The 24551-nt window shown below is 49.2% G+C and overlaps 1 protein-coding gene across 1 annotated transcript in view; it reads right to left on the bottom strand.

The window, feature by feature from the left end:
* Positions 1–24551, bottom strand: part of OSBPL1A (oxysterol binding protein like 1A) — a 1891697-nt gene that overhangs the window by 1439919 nt on the left and 427227 nt on the right. The window lies entirely within an intron of this gene.

The raw sequence follows: 24551 nt of genomic DNA, 5'->3' as shown, positions 1-24551 counted from the left end.
CAAACTATATCGCTTCAGTATAAGATGTTAAAGAAATATATTGACAATATTTGTATGATCTGGCTGATACGGAGGAAACACTGAAAGAGTTTGTAGAATACCGTAATGGGTTTCAGCCAAATGCACAAGTTACTTACCTTCGGTAAAGATATATCTGTAAGAAACAGTAGTTAGTGTTAGATTCCTCACCTTAGAATATCCCCAGGCGTCAGACTGGACCTGGAAAGTTTTGCGTAGCAGTACCCCTGCGCATCGGTAGGCGTCGTCTGCGGCTCCGCATCAGTCGTCGTGATCGCCTGGATGACGTCGTCGGAGTACTTAGACGCCGCCCTTACGCGGTGCCATCAGTTCTTGTACATAGCTTTCCGAGCCAGGAACGCAGAGCCATGCCAGAGACCGACACTGGTGCCATGAAACTAGGGCCCTGAAAGGGATGTCCTTAACCCTAGATATCGGTTCGAGGAACGGGGAGGATGGGTGGGGCGGTGAGGAATCGAACACTAACTACCGTTTCTTACAGATATATCTTTACCGAATGCAAGTAACTTTTGCATCTGAAAGAAACAGGTTAGTGTTAGATTCCTCACCTTAGAATAGATACCCCGGCAATACCAACCCCGGTGGTGGGTCTGCGAACCAAGATCACACTACAAAGTCCTGGAGAACAGAACGGCCGAAAAAGCCATGTCTCCAGACTTGGCTGTCCAGGCAGTAGTGTCTAGCAAACGTGTGCAGCGAGGCTCTCTTAGCTGCCTGACAGATGTCCTGCAAGGGGACTCCCTGACCCAGGGTAGTAGTTACCGCCGTGGTCCGAGTGGAATGGGCCCTCAGCCCAACAGGGGGCTCCTTTCTAGCTAAGGAGTAACAGACCTTGATGCACAACACGACCCACCGAGAGATGGTTCATTTGTGCACCGCCCGTCCCTTCTTCGCGCCCACGTAACCAACAAAGAGCTGGTCGTCCATCCAGAATTGGCGTGTGCGATCAAGGTATAAGGAGAGCGCACGTTTTGGGTCCAGACGGTGGAGCCTCTCTTCTTCCTTCGAAGGATGCGGAGGCAGAAAGAAGGTGGGCAAGGTGATGGACTGCCCGATGTGAAAGTTTTTAAAACAACTTTGTCCGGATGGACAAAAAGGAAAGGAAGCTTAGAAGATAGAGCCTGGAGCTCACTCACTCTCCTGGCAGAGGTGATGGCAATCAGGAATGCAGTCTTAAGGGTCAGAAGACGAAGAGAGCAATTGTGAAGTGGCTCGAAAGGAGCGCACATCAGATAGGTTAGAACAAGGTTTAAGTCCCACTGAGGCATCACAAAAGGAACAGGAGGAAACGTGTGTGATGCCTTTCAAGAATCTATTTACAACAGGGGACTTGAAAAGAGAAGGCTGATCAGGAAGCCTCAAGAAGGCTGAAATCGCAGAGAGGTAGCCCTTAAGAGTGCCCAGAGCAGAGCCCTGCTTGGCAAGAGAAAGGAGGAAGAGGAGAACCTCAGAAAGGGGGGCAGAGAGTGGATCCACAGCCTTTGCTGTGCACCATGCCACAAATTTGTTCCACCTACAGGCGTATACCGATTTTGTGGAGGGACGCCTGGCTGTCAGAATCACATCACAAACTTCAGGAGGCAAGTCAAATGGCCTCAACTGTAGCCGATCAATCTACACGCATGGAGGTGGAGGCTAGACAGGTTCGGGTGGAAGACCATCCCCTGCTGCTGCAACAGAAGTTCCTCCTGAAGAGGCAGACGAATCAGGGGATCGACTAACATGCTGCGAAGCTCAGGATACCAGTATCTTCGTGCCCAGTCTGGAGCCAAAAGGATGACTTGGGCCCGGTCACGCCTGATCTTCTTCAGCACTCTGGGCAGAAGTAGTATAGGCTGAAAGGCGTACAACAGACCGCAGCTCCACTTGCGACGAAAAGCGTCTCTGAGCGAGTGCCGCCTTGGAAATTCCAACGCGCAGAACTGATGACATTGCGCGTTCTCTTCGGTTGCGAACAGATCTAACCAAGGCTCTCCACACTGCTGAAAGAGGCCTTGCGCCACTTCTGAGTTCAGACTCCATTCGTGATCCATCATTACCCGGCAGCTGAGTTTGTCCGCCATGGCGTTCAGGGAACCTGCCAGGTGTTGAACCACCAGGGTGACGCCCTGGTGTACCAGCCATTGCCAGAGGCGCAGAGCCTCCTGACAGAGGGTCCACGACCCCACCCCGCCCTGTTTGTTGCAGTACCACATGGCGGTGGTGTTGTCCGTGAACACCTGCACTACACTTCCCCGGACAGAGGGAAGGAATGCTTTCAGTGCAAGCCTGATCGCCCGCAGCTCCAGAAAGGTTGATGTGGAGCCGGGACTCTGCCGGAGACCAGAGGCCTCTGATCTCCCTCTCTCCCATGTGGCCCCCCATCCCAGTAGGGACGCATCCATCACCACTACGTGCTCCGGTTGGGGTAGGGAGAGAGATCTGCCGCTGACCGAATCACGGTTCGTGAGCCACCACTGCAACTGTATTGCAGTGCCCTCCGAGATCCGGACGTGGTCGGACAGGTTGCCATGATGCTGTGCCCACTGAAACTTAAGGTCCCACTGCAGAGCCCGCATCCACCACCGGGCGTGATGCACCAGAAGGATGCAGGAGGCCATCAGCCCCAGGAGCCGCAGCGTCAACCTGACCGAGACCCGGGATAAAGGCTGAAAGATCGGAATCAGAGCCTGAATATCCCGAACCCGCTGTTCGGGGGGATAAACCCGAAACTGTGTTGAGTCCAGAACCGCTCCGATGAAAGGAGCTTCTGAGAGGGACACAGGTGTGACTTCGGCACGTTGATGGAGAACCCCAGCGAGTGCAGGAGGTCGGCTGTAGTCTGGAGGTGGGAGACGACTGTCTGGGGCGAGCCCGCCTTCAACAACCAGTCGTCGAGATAAGGGAAGACAAACCCCCAATCTGCGCAGATGAGCTGCGACCACTGACATCACTTTCATGAACACCCATGGGACGCTGGTAAGGCTGAAGGGGAGCACGGTAAACTGAAAGCGCTCATGGCCTACCGTGAACCGCAGCTAACGCCGGTGGGCCAGCAGGACGGGGATGTGGAAATATGCGTCCTTCAAGTACAACGCTACCATCCAGTCTTCTGGGTCCAGGGCAGCCAGGACCTGAGCCAAAGTCAGCATCTTGAACTTCTCCTTCCGGAGGAAGCCGTTGATGCTCCGAAGGTCCCAGATAGGGCGTAGGCCTCCTTTGCCCTTCTTGGGTACCAGAAAGTAGTGGGAATAGCAACCACGTCCTACTTCTGGCCCAAGAACGCGCTTGACGGCCCTCTTCTCCAAGAGGGCCGTAACTCCCTCCTGTAGAAGTCGCAAGTGATCCCCCGACATGCGGTGGTACTGAGGTGGCATGGCTGGAGGGGTTGCCTCGAAGGGGAGGGAGAAGCCCCTTCGGACGATTTGCAGCACCCACCTCTCCGATGTGATGGAACACCATTGAAGGAGGTGATGGCGAACACTGCCCCCCCACTGGCGTTGAATGGGCCTGAAAATTCGGACTAGGAGGATTTTGAGGCAGATGCTGCAGGGGCGGGTGTGCACTGACCTTGCCGGTGTCCCCCGGCACCGCAACGGCGGTTACCACGTCCACGTTGTGGTTGGTTCTGCGGCCTGTGGCTAGCTGGACGTGTGGGGGCGCCCCTTCCTTGGCCACGAAAGTGATGAAAGGCGTAAGTTTGCTGGTGTTGGCCATGGCCTAAGGACTTGGCCGTAGCCCTGGAGTCCTTGAAACGCTCCAGCACACTGTCCACCTTGTCGCCAAAGAGGCGACGGCCATCAAAGGGCATGTCCATAAGGGAGGCTTGGACATCCCCCGAAAAGTTGGCGTAACTCAGTCAGGCGTGGCAGCAAACTGCCACTGTCGTCGCAATTGCCCTGCCCAGCGAGTCCGCGGTATCCAGTCCACACCGAATCGAATATCGTGCTGCATCCTGTCCCTCTGCAAGGGCTTGGGTAAGCTTTGCCTGGACCTCCACCGGGCACTGCGGAAGCAATTCCGCAACCGTATCCCACAGAGAGTGGGAGTAACGGCCCAAAAGGAAGGCGGTGTTAACAGGCCACAACCCCAAAATGAGTGAGGAGAACAGTTTCTTTACAAACTGATCGTACCTTTTGGATTCCCGACCTGGAGGAGCGGTCGGGAATGCAGTCTAGGAGGTAGAGGCCTGGATCACCAGGCTCTCAGGGGTGGGGTGAACCAACTGGAAGCTGGGGTCGCCCGGAGCCGGGCGGTGGCGTCGGGCCACGTTCCAATCTACAGGGAGGCCTGTAGAGGGCTTGGACCAGGTGCCCAACAGAACGTCAGTGAGGGCTTTGTTAAACGGCAGGAGAGGCTCCGAGGAGCTTGCCTGCGGTTTGAGCACCTCAGTGAGTAGGTTAGTCCTCACGGCCGTGACTGGGAGCTCAAGAGCCAAGGCCTTGGCTGCCCTAGTCAACACCACGCTGTAAGCAGCCCCCTCCTCCGTAGCCAGGGGAGACAAATCCAGTGTCGGGCAAAGTGTCCAGACCACTGGCCTCCCCCAGCTCATCTGCCCAGTCCTGGCTCAACTGGCACTGCACTGCCAGAGGGTCCTCAAACCCCTCCCAATGCCCCTTGTCATCCATCTCCTGAAAGTCAGGAATAAATGATGGAGCCGGGTCATCGGTGAAGGGCTCACCGATCGGCGAAGACTGCACCGGGCGGCGCCAGTCCCACGCGGGATCCAGACCAGGGTGGGGATCGGGAACGACACCGTCTGGGGACGGCGCCGGGTCAACACCCTTGGTGACGGTGCCAGTGGAGGGGTCGTAAGGTCAACCGGCGGCGTCATGGATCCAGGCCTGGATCCTGAGGAGCCCTGCGGGGTCGGGACCGGAGTCGTCGACGGCGCCGGGGCCGAAGCACCCGACGGAGCCGGAGCCGCCGGCCCGCTTGGGCTCCCAGACGGACCCGCGGGGCCCAAAGGCGCCTCGGCGGGGTCCGACGGAGGGAAGCGCGACCTCATGGCCATGAGGAAGGCACTGATCTCCTCCGGCGTTGTGTGCATCCCAGGGACCGGCGGGAATGGAGCTGGACGCAGCACTTGCGGCTCGACAGAGCCGCATGGGCGGTGTCGCCCGAATCCCTGGCCGCGTCGCGTGAGCGTGGGGGGAGTCAGAAGAGCGATGTCGCTTCTTCGACTTCTTGTGCCTCGACTTACCTGAGGACTTGGATCCAGACGAGTGGTGTTGACTTGCCGAGCTGTAATAACTGTGGCCCCCGCGAACGGTCCCTCGACCTCCTCCTGGACCGGGACCTCGAGCGGCGCGGGGCCGACTGCCGAGCTCGAGGAGCTTGTGAAACCGCTCCCACCTAGCTTTCAACATCAAATCCCGGCAATCAGGGCATGACTTGTCATCGTGGTTGGCCCTGAGACAGTAAAGGCACTGACGGTGGGGGTTGGTAACAGACATCAAGCGGTGACAATCATCGCAGGGTTTGAACCCGGGTATCCCTATCGGCACCGAGAGTGAAGTAGCGACTCGAGAAGATCCAAAAGAGATCAAAAAGTTTAGTCAAAAAGTGACTAGGAGTACTGCTCTTCCCGGATCTGGCGCGGAAAAAAGAAGAACTGATGTCAGCGCGCGAGGGCGGCATCCAAGTACTCCGACGACGTCATCCTGGCGATCACGACACTGATGACGACGCCTACCGACGCGTAGGTGTACTGCTACACAAAACATTCGGATCCAGTCTGACGCCCGTGGGATATTCTAAGGTGAGGAATCTGACACTAACCTGTTTCTTTCAGATCTGAAGTTTACTAATAAGGAGAAACATGTGTTCCTTGACCCAAGTATTGGACATGATAGCAAAATGTTATACAGTACCCTTTTCTGTAAACCAACTGAAAGAAACATGTTAGTAACGTACAAAAGCTTCCATCCCTGTGTACCGAGAGATGGTCTTCCTTTTGGGCAGTTCCTCCACCTTTGGAGGAATTGTACAAATTGTACATATACAATCAATTACTTAAGAGAAGCATCTATACAAAAAAAAATGATCAGTAGAGGTTACCCACTTAAGACGGTGAGACTGCCCTGAAGAGGGCTTGGTACAGCAAACAGGGAGAGATTGCTTTGTGGGAGTATTACGAAATCTAGGAACAAATTAGTGTGCGTCACCACAGTCAGCACCCAAACTAACAAAGTTAAAAGCTTTATTAAAAAGCACTAGCACTTAATTCAGAACTTAAAATCATCTTTAGAACTTCCCTCGTTTGCTGATAGGTGTAAGAATATCCAAGATCATCTTGTACATCCTGCCAATAAGAGGCACACTACCACCATTACAGTGAGGAATGTCTGGGGTTTACTGCCTCTTAGCGGCCACTACCGTTGGAGGAGCTGTGTAGTATGTCAGTACACTATGAATACATATATATTGGTGCATGATAAAGTGAATGTCAAATTGACATTTTTTTCCAAGTCCATAATGCATATTGTAGTGTACTTCATATGGGGCCCCTGTCGATCTATCTAAATAAACTACTCAACGGGTAAAGACTAGTATAGGAAAATAAAGTGATGAATGTGCCATTGGTAGCACACTTTACTGAGAACAGATTACATGATTTGGCAAATTACTAATGTTGCGCAAGTGCCATACAGAGATTATATCTATGGCACACATTTCAGAGACTGGAATGCAGAGGGATTTAGTGCTGCAATTCCATTTTAAAAGGACTGTATACCAAAGAAAAATGGTGAAGCTTTGTCGCACTGCTAAATGGCTAATGGTATAGACAAACTCTAGTACTGCTGACGGATAGCACAGTGTCATAGGCAGGTGGCTGTTGACAGGAAGAACCAAGAGTATGCCATAGAGACATGGACAAGGAAATTGGGAATGCTTTACCATTCTCCAGTGTAAATGTTCTTACAATTGTGAGACAATGATCAGCATACTGAACTCTCAATAATTGTTTGGTTACCAGTCTCTTTTGCGTATTAGCCCTGTAGGGATATGCAGGCCTAAATTATTGCTTTTGAACATGTGCTGCTAACACTTGTCAAATGTTTTATATGTACTGTCAATGTTTACTTGTAATTGTTTTTTGTTTTTTTTAAAACCTTTATTGAAAGACACGTAGAAGTACAAGCGCAGGCCTACAACCACAGGGGCCGGCCGTAAAAGCAGGAGAGTCAAAAAAAGGGCAACATCAATGCATACCATAGAATGAATACAGGATAGACGTGAAATAAAGACGTTAAACAGTCAGCGCCAGGATAAGAAAGGTTTCATTTTACATTTTATAGAGGAGGCAGCAACCATATCTACCGGGCGTCACGCAACATATACAGAAAAAGAGGGGGGGGGCGGGATGGAGACAGCCCCCCACGCAATCAAATAACCCTAGTAGGGCGAAGCCCAAAGACATCCCACGCCCAGCAAAGGTTCAAAAATAAAGGACAAATGTCAGCGAACAAATAACGTGGACGCCACATGTACAGCCCTCCCGCCCCGGAAAAGGAGAAAGTGCGGACACGTACGAAACAAAGGAGTGAAGACAAAGGGACATAGCCCACCCCCTGAAAAAGCAAAAAGGGACCATAGAATAAAACAAACTAAAATAACAAACACCCCCCCCACCCTACATCACTGTAATGGCTACGGCCTACCCCACTAAACAGCGTGCCTGTCGCCCAGAGTCACCCGAAATATAGAAGAAAGAGAAAGGGAATAATAACAAAGAAAGAGAGAGAAGGAGAGGAAAAAGAAGGATAGGAGAGGAGAGGAGCCAGCGATCGAAACATGGAATACTACCCCACCCGCAACAACGGATCACCAATCGAGGTCGGAAAGGACATTGAAAAAAGCCCACACAAGGATGAAAAACAAGAACTAACCAAAATAATGAGGCCTGGAGATGCCATTTAAAAGGGTCCCACAGGTACTCCGGCACAATCACCCCTGTCCACTTTTATGAAGAGTCGAGCTTCCAGACCCCGCCACGGCCGAAAAGCAGAATGATACCGCGGGTCCATACCAGTCCAGGAAGGCCAGTGGGATCTCCGGAAAACACCGTCCCGGCCAACAAGAAGCAACCAGGAGAACTCGGCAGCAGTCAGAATGCAAAAGTACCTCAACTATCCACGTGGCCAAGCACAATATCTGGGCTGTCCAGCACGAAGCAGAGAAATCAGGATGTAGGAAACACTGCAGCATCGGCACCGGGTCCACATGATCCCATAGAATCAAACATCCAGCTGGAGATCCCAGCACAGCAGCCGGAGAAGTTTCAACCATTACAATTCGGGAAGACGACACCGCGTCACAAAATGGCGGAGCAGCCATGGCGGAGATCCGCGACTCCAAGTCTCGGCATTTCAAGGACAGGTCGATCCCCAGAGCAGCCAGGGCAGACAAGACAGCACTCCGAGTAGGGGCCGCCCGAATCAAACGAGGGCTGGAGAGAACAAATGCAGCAATTTCCCTGTCTCCAGGAGAAAGACTCTCCGAGGGGCCATCCGCCATCTTAAGCACAGCGCCCGCCGCCATCATCGTGGGCGCCTCCAAGTCCACCAGGAGCACCGGCGGCCCCAGGGCACACAACCGATCCGCGGCGGATGGCGCTCGGCGGAGAAAGGAGAGTCACCAGAAGAACGGGCGTGCTCCCCACAACACTCGGGGGGGGAGCCCAGCACCGGACCCCGGGCGGGACAAGCAACAGGAGTGGGCTACCCACTTGAGGGGTGCCGGACAGCGCGGCTTCTCTTCTTCGGGCCGGCAGGCAATCGGACATACGGGGTGGCCCACCCGCGGGGGTGGGTCCACTCCAGGGCTTCCGGCCCGCGGCTCTCACTCAGGCTCCCAGCATCGGGTCTCTCCACCGGTTCCGGACCGCCGGTACTCCGAGCATCTCCGGGCAAGCACAGCACTCGAGGCCCCGGCTTCAGGGCCGGGAAGGCCAGCAAGGCAACAGGGGCAGAACGCCGAAATGACTGCACGCCAGAGCCCCGGAAAAGGATGGTAAGTGAAGGCTCTTCCTTGGTGACCAAATTCGGAACACCCAGAACAGGATGAAATACAGGATAGGTGGCGGGGAGGAAGAAATCACGGAGCGAGGCGGTTATGCGACTGTTCCGATCGCCATCTTGGCTCCTCCCCCCTACTTGTAATTGTTAAGTGCAATCCCTCGTTCCTTTATATGTTGCCAGAAATGTAATTCTATAATTCTTAATGTTTGTACAGAATAACGCCTGATAATTGATTATTGGTTACCAGTCACTTTTGCATTTTAGCACTGTAAGGGTGTACAGGCCTTCACCATGGCTTCGGCCATGGTTAGAAAAGGGGAAGCACCCTCCTCCCGCAGGGGAACCCGAGCTACTTTGCAAAAGCGCTTGCTGTTGTCTACCACAACTACTTGGTGAAGCAATCCAGGGACCACTTGTTCATCAGACACCATGTGACACCTAATGGTAGCCACACTGGCTCCGGTCTCTCACAGCTGTTGCCCTTTGCCTACTGATGATCACTCACTGCCTGTATTTATTGATGTTATCAGGCATGAAGGTTCTCTGGACCATCTCACATTCTCCTAGTGAGATAAGGGTAATCTCAGCTGGGTCCCCATACTCATCTGGGACAAACTTCTCCCCAAGTGCTGCACTGGCCATCCCCGGTCTCGGCGCACCAGTGGGGGCCTACACCCGTTTGAGAGACTTGGGATCCCCTCTCATGTGACCCTCCTGATCAGATCCAAAGAATTTCCAGGACCCCATCTCTGAAGGTTTACCTGAAGAGAACCATGGTTTCCCATTCTCCTGACGAGTGGGAATCCTTACCTGGGGTACTAGATTGGGGCCCTTTTGAGAACTCCTTCTGTTCACCCTTGTCCCCTCTCTTCTATTGCGGGGGACCCTGCCCACCTTTGGCGGAGTCTCCCCCATACACCTTCTTGTGGACACTGGAACCCACCCAGCCTCCTGAGCAAGCTTCCTAGGGTTAGTCAGCTTGTTGTCCATCAAGTGCCTGCGCACTCTGGAAAACAAAGACCAGACAAGTGCTCCCATACAATCAAATTGTAAAGCCCCTCGCAATCTGTCAATTTGCTGCCCTTCACCCAACCATACAGCGCTCTGCAAAAAAAATCCACACACAAGCCATATCTGGGAATTGAGCTTCTTACTCTGTCTCAACTGATCCCTGTACTTCTCTGGGCTAGGACCACACCGGGTAAGGAAGGCTGCCTTCATCTCAGGGTAGCTGATGTCCTGTGTGCCCCTAAAGGCTGTGTGTCCCTCCCCTCCACTGCAGAGTGATTCTATATTCTATTCCTGCCCCCCAGTTCTTCTCAAGAACCCCATTCATGTGAAGCACTGCCTCATAGCTCGGAAACCATTCCTTGATATACTCTTTCCCTACATGCTTTGGCCACTGCATCACTTTCGCAAATTGCATGGATGAAACACTGCTACCAACTGTGCCGGACTTGGACTACAAGTCTAACTCCTTTAAGTCACCTCAAGAGCTAGCATAATTTTTCTCTCCTCTACTGCCAATTTATCCGTTAATGCTCCATCCTGAGCCCTTCCAGCTCAAGTTAATGCCTCATGGTCTCCCGCCTGTCCTTCACCTCCTCTGGAGACAGACCAGGGAAGAAACACTGCTGCGTGCCCTGGAAGGTGCCTTCCTTCCAGGAGGATCCTGATCCAAAACAATCCCCTAAAGATTCTGCTTCTCCACTTCTACATCAACATTCTCATCCTCTGGGAACCCAAATGCCTCTTCTGCTTCCCACCAGGCCCGCCACGCCTTTTGAAGCTCTTCCTTTTTAGTGAGGCCCCCGCTAGGACATTTGAGTTCCTTGCAGACATTTTTGAGTTTAGGTACCATGTAGCATTCCAACCTCTCTAGCTCAAACAATGACTTTGAAGCTCCAACTGTTGGCTCCCCAGACTTAGATATGATTTGTAGACAAAAAACTCAAAAGTTGCAAAGAAGAGAAAAAAATCAAACAGTATGTGGTTGTGTAGTGATCTGCGATCTGGTAGCACCTATCACCGTATGTAAAGTGCAAATGCAAGTCCAATACCACAGCTATCATCAATGTTAGAAACATGGGTCTCTCATTGGCAGTGGTTTGCACCCCGTCCAATTAGGGACCCTCTCTCCAGCCAGGATAAGGGAATTGTACAGCTAAAATATTCCCTGTTCACCCCCTTGGTAGCTTGGCACGAGCAGTCAAGCTCATCTCAAAGGCAATGTGTAAAGCATTTGTACATACACACAGTAACATGTGATGTGTTGTGTTGGCTCCTTACTGTCAGGAGAGGTAATGGGCTCCTTACTGTGAAGGGAGGGGATGCGAGGCTCTCCGGACACGGAGCCTCAGTTCCTTATTGCTGGGCTATGCAAATGAAGAACTTGGCACCTAGGGACGTTCCGTGAAAAATCCAGATGCGCTGGGTCGATGCAGTTGAACAGATGCTGCGTCGATTTCACAGCCACAAAGCAGGTGGTACATTGATTCTTCAACCACACAGCAGAGCCCGTGTCGGAGCATGACACGGACATCGGTGACACAGGGCTCGAGACGTGGGGGCCTTCCAGCTGCACATCGGGCGCCGAGCGTTGATGGATGGATATTCTTCTTAGGTTACCAGATTTTACTTCCAAGGGCCCAAGAAGTGGATTTGGCACCGCTTGACAGGTTGGGGCTCTCAGCAGAAGAGCCCAGACGCTAGTCAGTGTAGTCTTTGATGGCCCAGAGACTTCTTAAAAGGAGGCAAGCATGTCCAAGCCCTTGGAGAACCTAAGAAAGCAAGATATGGAAAGCAAAGTCCAGTTCTTTCACTGCCGGGACAGAAGTAGCAAGCAGCAGGCCAGCACAAGAAAGCGACAAGCAGAGGGTCAGTCCTTCCTACAGCATCCAGCTTTTCTTCCTGGCAGAATGTCCTCTTATTCCAGAAGTATTCTGAATTTATGGCGTCACAGCTCCAGTACTTATATTAGTTTTTGCCTTTGAAGTAGACAAACTTCAAAGGAAAGTCTTCGTAGTGCCCAAGACACCTGTGGGTGAGGACAGGCACAGCCCTATCCAAGTGTCAGTGACAACTCAATCAATCAATCAGGGAGATTATAAGCGCACTACTCACCCGTGAGGGTCTCAAGGCGCCGGGGGTGGGGTGGGGGGTTTCAGCAGGTCCGTTTCATTCGAAAAGCCAGGTCTTCAGAGCCTTCCTAAAGGTGTTCAGGGAGGGGGCACGTCTGATGTCAGCGGGGAGCTCGTTCCAGGTCTAGGCTGCGATGTAGAAGGATCTTCCCCCTGCTCTAGCTCTGTGGATGCGCTGGGTTTTGGTGAGGAGGATGGTGGATCTGAGGTTTCGTTTGGGTACGTGGAGGGTGATTCTGTCGTTGAAGTATTGGGGTCCGGTGTTGTGTAGGCATTTGTAGGTGAGTATCTTGAAGGTGACTCTTTTCTCGACGGGGAGCCAGTGGAGCTTGCGCAGGTGTTGGCTGATGTGTTCATGTTGGGGGATCCAGAGGAGGAGTCTTGCGGCGGTGTTCTGTATTGTCTGTGGCTTGCAGAGTAGGGACTCGTTGATGCCGGCATCAAAGGCGTTTCGTAGTCCAGCCTGCTTGTGAGGAGTGCGTGGGTGACTGTCTTCCTTGCCTCAGGGGATCCATTGAAGGTCTTATGGAGGATGCAGAGGGTGCTGAAGCAGCTGGAGGGGACAGCATTGATCTGTCGATTCCTGGAGACGGAGGTGTAGAGTATGATGCCGTGGGGCTTGGCCAGGTCTATGGAGGTCGGTGGGTTGCAGAGGGCAGCAGGCCACCAAGTGTTGTTCCATGCCGAGGGGGTGTTCCGTGGACGAGGACTTCGGTTTTGTCCGAGTTGAGTTTTAGGCAGCTATTGCTCATCCATGCTGTGACGTCCTGCATTCCTTCCCGGAAATGGAGTCTGGTGGTGGTGGGGTCCTCGGTGAGGGAAAGGATGAGCTGGGCGTCGTCAGCGTAGGAGAATTTGCTGAGGCCGTGCTGTAGGATGATTGCGGCGAGGCGGGCCAGGTAGACGTTGAACAGGGCTGGGCTTAGTGATGTTCGCTGTGGGACTCCGCAGTTGGTTTCCGTGGGCTCAGAGAGAAAGGGTGGCAGTCTGATCCTTTGGTTCCTGCTGGTGAGGAACGATCTGATCCATTCGAAGGCAGAGTCGTGTAGTCTGGCTCCGAGTGGGAGACGGTGTTGAAACCTGCTTGTCGGGTAGAATTAGGGCTGCGCTGTGACCTTGGTCGAAGAGGGAGCGGATGTCATCAGTGGCTGCGAGCAGGGCGGTCTCGGTGCTATGCTTGCTTCGGAAACCGGATTGAAAAGGGTCGAGGATGGGGTTGTCTTCGATGAACCTTGTCAGTTGTGCGTGGACTGTCTTTTCGGTGACTTTTGCTGAAAACAGGAGGAGCGAGATGGGCCGGTAGTTTTTGAGGTCCGTCTGGTCTGCAGAGGGTTTTTTGAGTAGGGGTCTGACTTCTGCTTTTGGTGGTCGGGGAAGGAGCCGGTCTCGAAGGTGGTATTGATGGTGTGTTGTAGCACGGGTGCGATTGGTGGTGGCGGGTTTGTGGTATGTGTGGGGAGGGTGTGGATCCGTGGGAGCTCCAGAGTGGATACCTTTCATGGTTGCGGCGGCCTCCTCGGTTGTGTACTGTGTGCAGGCGGAGATGGTGGTCTGGCTGGCGTTGCTGCTGGGCCGGTTGACTGCGGGGTCAGGTGTGTGATTGTTGAAGCTGTCGTAGAGGATCTTCAGGTGGAAGTAGGATCAAAGTTTGTCGCAGAGGTCCTGGGAGGAGGTGATGTCCGTGGCTTCGCTGTGGGGCTTGGAGAATTTCTGGTTGATGCTAAAAAGTTCCTTGGAGTTGGCGAGGATTCTGTTGTGGGTGAAGGTCCTTTTGGTGGTCCTGATGCATTGATGGTACTCCGTCATGGCGTCCTAGTACGTGGTGTAGTATTCGGGTGTTTTGGCGTTTCTACAGTTCTTCTCCGGGCGTCTACAGGTGCGTCTGGCTTCTTGGAGATCAGTGGTGAACCAGGCTGCTTTCCTGGGGCGTTGCTTGTTGGGGTTGAGCAGCGGGAGAGCTTGTCTGCACATTTGGTGATCCATGTGTGGAGTTCCATGGCCGTGAGTTTTGAGTTGGTTTCGGCAGAGGGGGTGTTATCGTTTAGGGTGGAGTTAAGCTGTTCCTCAGTGACTCTGCTGCATTTGCTTTGTGGGGGCGGGGAGCGGGTTTAGGTGGTTTGGGTTCATTGACTAGGAAGTGTACGCAGTGGTAGGCGGTCCAGGGGGCTGCGTGGTGTGGCTGAAATGGACGTTGTTGCTTCAGGCGAAGATGGGGTCGAGGCTGTGATCTGCCTTGTGGGTCAGTGCGGTGACTAGCTGTTTCAGTGCTGTTGAAATGGCAGATTTAGAGATAGGATTGCCTTTGCGTGGTGGAGCAAATTTAACAAACAGTTGCTATGTTTTACAAAAAAGAATTGTTCTTTCGATATATAATACAATAATGCTCTTCTGACATCAAGTGTGTGAAGAGCTCGTTCTGCTACAGAATCAGGTTGAGGGAAGAACACAGGTAACTCAACTGATTAGTTAAGATGAAAAGCAGAAACTACTTTTCGGAGGAATTTTGGATTGGTGCAAAGAACTACCCTATCTTTATGAAGCGGAAAGTAGGGTTTTTCTAAGGTTAATGCCTGTAGCTCATCAACTCTTCTTAATGAAGTGATTGCAATGAGGAAGGCAACCTCCATGAAAGGAACTGTAAAGGCCAATTGTGTAAAGGTTCAAAGGGTGGACCCATAAGTGTTGTAAGTACAATGTTAAGATTCCACACTGGTGCCGGAGGGATTCTTGGTGGTGTTACTCTCTATAAGCCCTCCAAAAAGGCTTTAGTGACAGGAACTTTGAACAAAGATACATGTTGTCTGTTCTGCAAATACGAAGCTACTGATGCAAGGTCCAATCGAATAGATGTGTAAGCTAATCCAGATTGCTGTAGGTGCAAAAGGTAACAAATAATGTTTTGAACAGAAGCATCTAGAGGAATAATAATAATTATTTTTTTAAAAGATCTTTTTATTGAATAAACAAAAATGAAGACAGCAAAAACAAAAAAACAACAAGGTGCAGTGCAATCTCATTAATTTTCAACATCCCCAGTGCATTAGTAGAGTACTCGCCATGACGTTACATAGGACCAACAACTAGCCCCGTGCTGTATTAATTCCTTTGTGACCCGAACATTAATCTCCCTCGTGTTCAACCAACAGTGGGGCAGTGTCGCTAAAAAGTGTGCATATCACCCCTCTACTCACATTCCACGCACCCACGATTTTGGTCCATTTTTGTGGGCATCCTCTACTTTCATATATAACCCTTTCCGCCTGCATGCACCAATCCATATCAGACTCCCAGTCCCGGAACTTGGGCTTAGTTACCCCTTCCACATTCTTGCTATGTTAAGTTTGGCAACCATACAACCCAGGGAGACCCACACTCGCTCAGTTCTCAATAGGTCAGTTGCATCCAATATATTAAGAAGGCACCAGCGGGGCGAGACCTCCAAAGTTTTATGACAGGTTAAAAACAGTGCTGATGTGACCATCCCCCAATAGGTCTGAAGAATCGGGCATTCCCACCACTGGTGCAGGTAGGTAGCAGCTTGACTACATCCCCTAGGGCAGGCAGAGGAGCCCAGGGCACCCATTTTGACAAGCACCGAAGTGGTTTAGTATGCTCTGGGCAGAAGTTTGAGTTGGATACATTTAAAACGGGATCTGATCCCCACGTCCCTGGGGACGCCAAAGCCTCTTGCCAATCTTCATCACTAATGTCCCCGATATCCTCCTCCCATTTAACACAAGCTCTTCCTAGTGTATCAGGTGTATTGTTTAGTATTTTTATGTCAGTCAGTAAAATAGCCTGTTCCTGGAGGTAACTATCTAGAAGTATATCCTCTAGGGGCAAGGAGACCAGCAGCTCAGTACCTTTTGGTATTGCTCTTTGTAGTGCATTATGGGCTTGGAGGTATTTAAAAATTTCTCCACTATGTAATTTGTAATCCCAGTGGAGAACACTAAAATGGACCACCCTGCCCACATATCGCCAACCCTCGAGAGACCAATCGAGTCCCACCTATCGAATCCTGGGTATTTCGATAACACTCCCAGCTGATCACCCCAAAGTGGCCGTATGCCATATATCGAGTGTATTTTGGGGCATATTTGCCCCCTCCATAAATAGCGCTGGGGTAATTACCGGGGAGCATATTGTGTCTTTCCATCCTGTAGGCTGGGTCCAGTCCTGGCCGGTGCACTCAATGATTAGTGACCACTAGTTGGGAGGCCCAGTAATAGCTCTTTATTGCTGGCAGGGCTATACCTCCATCGTACCAGCTTTTCTGAAGTTTAGCAAATGCTATACGGGGAGTACCATTGTTCCAAAGTAGAGTGTGTACCTCCGACTCAATTGCATTGACGTACGGTGTCGGATCCAAATAGGGTGCGTTCTGGAGGGCATAGACAAAACGGGGAAGCGCCATCATCTTATATAAGGCGGCCCTGCCCAATAGAGTAAGGGGCAGTGTTTGCCAGTGTTGCACGTCGGCCTGGAAGCGACGCAGGGGAGTAGCCTAATTATGTTCATAAAATGCTGTTGGGTTAGTTGTGGCGTAAATTCCCAGATAAAAAAAACATCAGTGACTATCCTAGCCCCGCAGGGCCCTAGGTAGGGTTGAGCAGTCCCCGCATAAAACGTACACCAGTGACTTGCCCCAGTTAATGGTATAGCCAGAGTACTTTTGAAACAGAGTGAATATGTGTAGGACACGATGAATAGAAAAATAGGGTCTGGCCAAATAAAGCAAAATATCATCAGCATAAAGGGAGATTTTATCCTCCCTGTCTGCGGTCCAGTTGAGGCCTCTTATAAGGGGGTCACCCCTGATCCAAATCGCCTGAGGTTCCAGTGCTAAAGCAAAAATTAAGGGGGAAAGGGGACAGCCCTGCCTTGTTCCCTGCTGCAATGTGAATGTTGTTGACCATCCTCCATTGACTGCGATTCGGGCCAGTGGTTCTGAGTAAAGGAGTCACACCCAGGATAGAAATCTCTCCCCGAACCTTTCAAAAGCAGCAAATAAAAAGGGTGATTTGACCATGTTAAATGCCATCTTGGCGTCCAGAGACATGATCAATGCCTCTTCTCGAATTGTAGCTGCCCTACCCAAGACACTGTGAAGGTGCTGTAGGTTCAGAGCGGTATTTCGACCAGGTATGAAACCAAATTGATTCATGTGAATCAGTTTATGGAGCAGGGGTGAAAGACAATCCCAAAATGTTGGCTAGCATTTTGACTTCCGGGTCTAGGACAGAGATAGGTCTGTACGAGTCATAATGCTGGGGGTCCCCTTTTTTGTGTATGATGACAATGTTAGCCATTCTCTGTTATTCGGGTAGGGTGCCCTTATTCACGCTTTCTTCATACATCCTTATGAGATACGGTGCAATTGTAGATGCGTTGGATTTGTAAAGTTCAATTGAAAGGCCACTAGGGCCCATAGCTTTTCTGGAATGTAGGGCGCCAATCGCCTTAGATACCTCCTCATTTGTCAAGGCAGAATCCAAGTCCTGAACATCCTGGGGTGCCAGAACGGGCAGCCCCAGGATGGTTAACAGTTCTTTCGCCTCCGTGTAAATGGAGGCCTGAGTGGAAGAGGAATACGTTTTTTGTTGTTACAATAGACAACAAATTGTTTCCATTTTGCTGCATAACAAGTTATAGTAGTAGGCTTTCTTGCTTCTTTCAGAATAGTCATACAGTCTGGTGGCAAATATAAATATCCAAACTCTAGGACTTCAGGAGCCAAATTGTTAAGTTGAGCTCCTTGGGAATTATATGCTTAATTTCCCCATGGTTCTGAGTGAGAAGGCTGGAGGTGAGATGTAGTTTTTGATGTGGAACTACTGATCGCTCTAACAGGGTATTGTACCATGGTCGACGGGCCCATGTGTGAGTGATGTTTGCCTGAGTTTGCGAACCATAAACGGAAGGAGTGGGAGTGACAGAAAAGCGTGGGCAAAAACCCCTGAACAATTCATCCATAGGGCATTGACTTTGGAGAGAGGGTGTGGGAATCTGGAGGAGAAGTTTGGGCATTGTGTGTTGTCTACTGTGGCAAACAGATCCATTTGTGGGTATCTCCATTGTTGAAAGTATGGAAGGAGAACTTGGGGATGAAGTTCCAACTCGTGTATTTGCTACCTCCTTCTGCTGAGGTCAGCAATTTGATTGTTCACTCCTGGAAGATGTTCTGCTAGAGATTAATCTTGTGATGGATAGCCGAGTTCCAAATGGTCTGGGAGAGGCGTGACAGTTGGAGTGAGTGCTGCTCCCCGCCCCGTTTTTGTACATAGTACATTGCTGTCATGTTGTCCATGCGGACTAGGACAACTTTGTCTTTGACATGAGACTATAAAGCGTTCAGCGCTAGAAATACTGCTAGAAGCTCTAGATAGTTTATGTGGAGACGTCTGTGCTTGTTGTGCCAGAGACCTTGGATTGTGTAATGGTGGAGATGTGCACCCCAACCTGTGAGAGATGTGTCTGTTAGCACGATTTGTGGAACAGGGTTGATGAAGGGCTGCCCTTCTGATAAATGTTGTGGGTTCCACCACTGCAGAGAGAGATGGGTGCAGTGAGAAGTTTTGTAATGCTAAGTATGGGGAAAGACATCCAGCCATACTTAACTTACATAAATAAGCCATTTCATCTTTTTGCGCTATTAAGGTTTAAGCACAATATGCTTCCATGACTGTTATCTTTTCCAAAAGGCTTTGCTAAAAGTGGAACTTTGGGGCCTTGCCCATGTGATAACTGTTCTGAGCAAGATATGCTCCACATGATCTTTTTTTGTAAGTTTTATGTATTTCATCGTAAGAAATTTATTGTCCCATTATTAAGGGGCTGTAATTTCGAGCAAGTCAGACCGGCCCTGACCTATTTACAAATGCTTGGGTCCGTGGCTGTTTTGGGGTAGCAAGCTACATTACAGGGGCTATCAGATGTCGAAACAAGTTACTGTTACCATAATTCGCCCATGCCAACCCCCTTCTTGCATGGACATCTTTTAGTACAAAAATTGTTATCAAAATGAGTATTGAGATGGATTTTGGAATACCCTGTGGGTGACAAACTGTTTTTATTCTATTTATTTATTGTGTAGCCAATTGTATAGTATTGTTACTTTGTAACGTATTTAGTGGTGCTAGTTGTTTGTATATAATTATGAATAATTCATGAATGAAATACTGTTCTGTGCTTTGATGGTTTTAAAATTTTTTAACCGAATAAAGAAACATTTTTACTTTGGGAGCAGCTGTCCCCCAACACTAGATCTGTTAATTGACCCTGTGATTGATTCCACCGACGTGTTAAACATTCTTGTAGAGGACGCATGTGTAGTCTTGCGTCAGGCACTATTACGATGAATGACGCCATCATTCCTAGTAGCAGCATGAAATTCCTGGCTGGGAAGGTTAGATTGGCCTGGAATTGTACCAATAGAGTTAGGATATTGCAAATTCTGGCTGCATTGGGAGAGTCTAGAACCATGTGGTTATAGAGAGTGGCTCCTAGAGAAGATTGTATCTGTGAAGACTGTAGGTGAGACTTTTGCAAGTTGACAGTGAAACCCAATTGGTAGAGTAGGTGTAGGGTGGTCTTGGTGTGTTCTAGACACTTTTGATGTGTGCTGGCTTTGATAAGCCAGTCGTCTATGTACAGGAAGATGTGAATTTGTTGTCTTTTGAGATGAGCTGCGACTACTGCTAGACATTTGTTAAATACTCTGGGAGCAGTAGTTACTCCGAAAGGGAGTACTTTGAACTGATAGTGTTTGCCTGCTATTACAAATCTGAGCTATTTGCGATGAGCTGGATGAACCAGAATGTGAAAATATGCATCTTTTAAGTCTAGTGTTGACATACAATTGCCTTGCTGTAGAAGTGGAAGTACCTGTTGAAGCATTACCATATGGAAATGTTCTGTCAGTATGTTTAACATTCTGAGATACACAATTGGTCTTAAGGAGCCATCCTTTTTGGGGAACAGAAAATAAAGAGAGTAAGCCCCTTAACCTTGGTACTGCAATGGACTTGGTTCTATGGCTCCCTTTTGTAAGAGAGATTGCACCTCTTATTTGAGTAACTAAGTGGTCTGATGACAGTTTGTGAATGTGGGTGGAATGTTTGGAGGATTCGAGGCAATAGCCATGTCGGATAAGGTCGATCACCCATTTGTCGGTTGGTGTGGAAGACTAAATGGGGAGAAACAGTTTAGTCTTCCCCCGACAGGTGTTAAGTAATCGGGGAGTGTGGGCAAGTCACACTGTTTGTTAGGGGAAGGGGTGTTAAGCGGTGTGGCGCCTTTACGCCAACCTATGGAATTGTTTCCTCTATATCCTCCTCTATAGCAACCTCTAAAGGTGTGTTGCTTTTATAAGAGGAAATATTTGGGTTTGAAGATGTAGTTTTAGACCCTGCTCTGTAAAAGGAGTGGCGAAAGGAGCCTCTATTTGATGGACACTGGAGCAATCCCATGGACTTTGCCACTTTGGTGTAATTTTTCATTTTTTCTAAAGACTTATCGACTTCAGGACCTAACAATTGTTCTTTGCGAAAGGGCTGTTTAAAATGGACTGTTGAACCTCAGATTTAAACCCCAAAATCCTAAGCAATGCATGCCTTCTAAGGAGAATGCTGGTATTGACCTCCCTAGCTGTGGTGTCAACTGCACCTAGAGCACATCTGATTGAAGAGTTAGAAATGAGTTTCCCTCTTGAACTAAATCTTGTGCCTTGGCTTTGTGTTCGTCTGGGAGATATTGGAGCAGTTGCTCCATCTCGTCCCAGTGTGCCCTGTCGTACCTAGATAGTAGGCCCCGTGTGTCTGTGATGCGCCAGTGGTTAGCGGCTTGAGCAGCCACTCGTTTCCCCCCGAGTCATCTAGAAGCTTAAATTCTTTGTCTGGGGGAGGTGCATCACCAGAGGTTTGCGAATTAGCTCTTTTGCGAGCATTGGACACCACCAGGGAGTCGAGAGATAATTGTCCTTTAATACACACAGGATCAGATAGAGAAGGTTTATATTTTTTATCGACTCTGGGAGTTAAAATATGTGCTCACACAGGGTCTTTGAAGATGTCATCTGCATGCCTCATCATGCCCTTCAGCATAGTGAGTGTTTGACTTGACCTGTGTGTGTACCCAAGTGTTTCAAATAAAAAGTCTTCTTCTAATGACTCTTTATGTAAGGACACCCCATGATACTCTGCTGCTCTAGCAATTAGGTTTTTGATAAGCCACATTATCATAAGGTGGTGATGGCTTTGCAGGGTAAAGGTCTGGGTCAGTATCCAGTGGACGGTCAATAGTGTAATGATTCCATGGGTATACAGACAAATGTGTCTTCTTCATCAATATCATCCCCATCAGGCTGTGTATATGGAGATCCCTGAGGTGTTATGTGTAAAGGATCTAGAATTGGTAAATGTGGAGAAGGTGGAGGGGGTTGTGGGGCAAGATGAGCAGGGCTGATTGCCTTGTCTTTTTTCTTCTTCAGAGGGATCTTATAGGCAGGGTCCTCTGAAGGAAGTTTGTGTTTGGCTGGTGTTTTAGCAGAAATATGTCCTGTATCAGGATTGATATAAATCTTCACCTGTTTAGGATCTAATTTATCTTTAAAAAGGTCTAAAATTGGTTTGGAAGGCTCGGAGACACGGTTTCTTCAAATTGGGCTCGAAGAGAGGTTCGCCTTTTGGAGCGGAAGTTTCTGATTCCGAAGCATACTTTTGTTTTGGAGCGGAGGGTTTCGGCTCCGATCCGGATTTGTCCTTGGAACCCAAGAGTTTCAGATCTGAAGAGGATTTAGACCAAATCGCTCCTGAACTGGAAGGCATTATTATTTATTTTCAGTGCCAAGCCAGTAGGCGGGGCATCGGAAACAATGTCTCAGTGCCGTCGGCTTATGCTTTTTGGAAAAGGTTTTGGGAGGCAAGGGGTCGTGGGTACTCAAGGCCTCTTGTCCCAGAGGCACGTCTTCGGACTCTAACTAGATCTTGAGTTTAGAATCAGACTCTGGAACGGAGGCCTCTTCTTCTGCTGCCGACGCTTGGACCTCTTCTTGCTCGGATTCTTCGCCGAAGATATCCGGAGTGTGTTGAATGCTTTGGTGTTGCATTTCTCCTCATCAAGCCCGACGATCACGTAGAGTTTTCTTGGACCGAAACGATTTACAGGCGACGCTGTCTTCCTCCTTGTGTTCCAGAGAGCTCGACGTAGGTCGGTGTAAGGGTACTTGGCGTGGTACCGAGGACAGAATTGAAACGGCGTCCATTCCATCAGCAGAAAGCTGGACCGACACGGCTAGGCCTGAGGGCCGCCCACAAAGTTTTCGATCGAAAATGGAGAATTTGCTGAATGATTCAATATGCGACGAACAGGGAAAATGAGTACAAAAACAATACCGTTGAATGTAGAAGGGAATGCGCACCGAGAGGAACCCGAAGAACGGGTTTGAACCGGAGCGCAGTAATACACGTCCAAACCTGATGGCAGAAAAAAAATATCAAACAATGGAGTTGATGCTCATGCGGACTATCACCAAAAGGAGGAGTCACCTTAGCTCATAACTGGAAAAACTTCTTTGAAGAAAAAAAACTTGCGAACATCTGGACACAACACCAATAGCAGGAGTATTCAAAAGCATGTGTATTTACAGCACACAGGCCTAGAACAGATACATTTTCAAATTGTGAGTTCAGAGAAGCCCAAACTCTAACTCTCTATGTCTTACCGAATGGAAGTTACACTTTTAGGGGTTAAAAGGCAGCTCCAATGATAACCTATGGGAGAGATAGTCCTTGCAATAGTGAAAAAATAAGTTAGTACTATTTCCCTAGCAGGACATGTAAAACACACCAGTACATGTCCTACCTTTAAAATACACTGCACCCTGCCCATGGGGGCTACCTTGGGTCTAACTTACAAGTGGCTTACATGTAGTAAAAGGGAAGGTTGCACTTGCCAGGTTGACATGGCAGTTCAGAACTGCACACACAGGCACTGTGGTAGCAGGTCTGAGACTTGGATGCAGGGCTAATCATGTGGGTGGCACAATCAGTGCTGCAGGCTGCCTAGTAGCATTTCAATTACAGGCCCTGGGCACACGCGGTGCACTTTACTTGGGACTTACCAGTAAATCAAATATGCCAATCATGGATAAATCAATCATGGATAAATCAATCACCAAGGCAATTTACACAGGGAGCACTTGCACTTCAGTACTGGTTAGCAGCTGTGAAGTGCCCAGAGTCCTAAAACCAGCATAAACGAAATGCAGCAAACAGTTTAAAACAGGCGGTCAGAAGCAAAAAATACAGGGGAAAAACACGCCAAGGATGTCTGGTCTAACACCTACCAATTGTCAAATGTTTTATATGTACTGCCATTGTTAATTTATGATTGCTAAGTGGGATCTTTTGTTCTATTATATGATGTCAGAAATGTAATTATGTAATCCTTAATGTTTGTAAAAAATAGCGTTCCTAAGAAAAAGGAAGGTTCAGGCTATTAGGAGTTTGCCCATCCCATTATCCTAATGGTTCCCTTTAATAATGCATTGCATGCGCAAGGCACAGTTAGACCCTGAGTGTCCCTACACTGGAAGTCATGGCGTGTTCCGAGCACGTTTTCACTTTCCTATGTGGCAAGAAGAAGCACAGTATCAAGTCTTACTCTCTGACACTGATGATGGTAGTCCTTACAGGGTAGACCCCGACAGAGTGGTCTCCCACTTTGATGTTATTGTGCACCTTGCATTGGTTCATGGCAGGTTTCTAACTGGTGAAAGCACATGTTAAAGGAATGAGTCAATCCAGATTCCCTGCATGTAGTACTAGTTTAGCAGTGCTTCTAACTCTTACTACCCTGGATACGTTTTTATGTCACTTCAGTGAATTTATCCTTGTTCTCAATACTGATTGGAATTGCGCATCATGTCCTTTCCTTTTGCCCACACAGGTATTTTTCCCTGAGTGAGTACACTTTGACTTTTGTTGTTTTACACAGGGTTCAAATGATCTTTAAACAATCCCAATGGATAGGGATCAGCAAATATTGCTGTACTGTCCTCGAGGTAAGTAGAAATCAATGTTACCACTACATTGCCATCACTCTTATATACTCCTTTATATTCTTTTTTTTAGGATGTCACAAAGCATCATATTGCTAGACATCTCTACATAATTTGCTAAAGAAATTACTAGCAACCAATTACATTATTTTTAATTCATTGGTCTATGCATTCCAACAATCAGCACCCTTCCAGATCGGTCACAAACTGGAAACATGTCATCACTTGAAATTAATATTGTATAAAGGACAAGCCAATGTGAATTATGGAATCAAAACATTATGTCTAGGGCACAAGAATGCAACGAAC

This window comes from Lissotriton helveticus, chromosome 4_1, assembly GCF_964261635.1.
Source record: "Lissotriton helveticus chromosome 4_1, aLisHel1.1, whole genome shotgun sequence".
In the NCBI taxonomy this organism is placed as follows: domain Eukaryota; kingdom Metazoa; phylum Chordata; class Amphibia; order Caudata; family Salamandridae; genus Lissotriton; species Lissotriton helveticus.
Note: the sequence above shows the minus strand (reverse complement) of the source record. Positions and strands in the feature narration are given on the sequence as shown.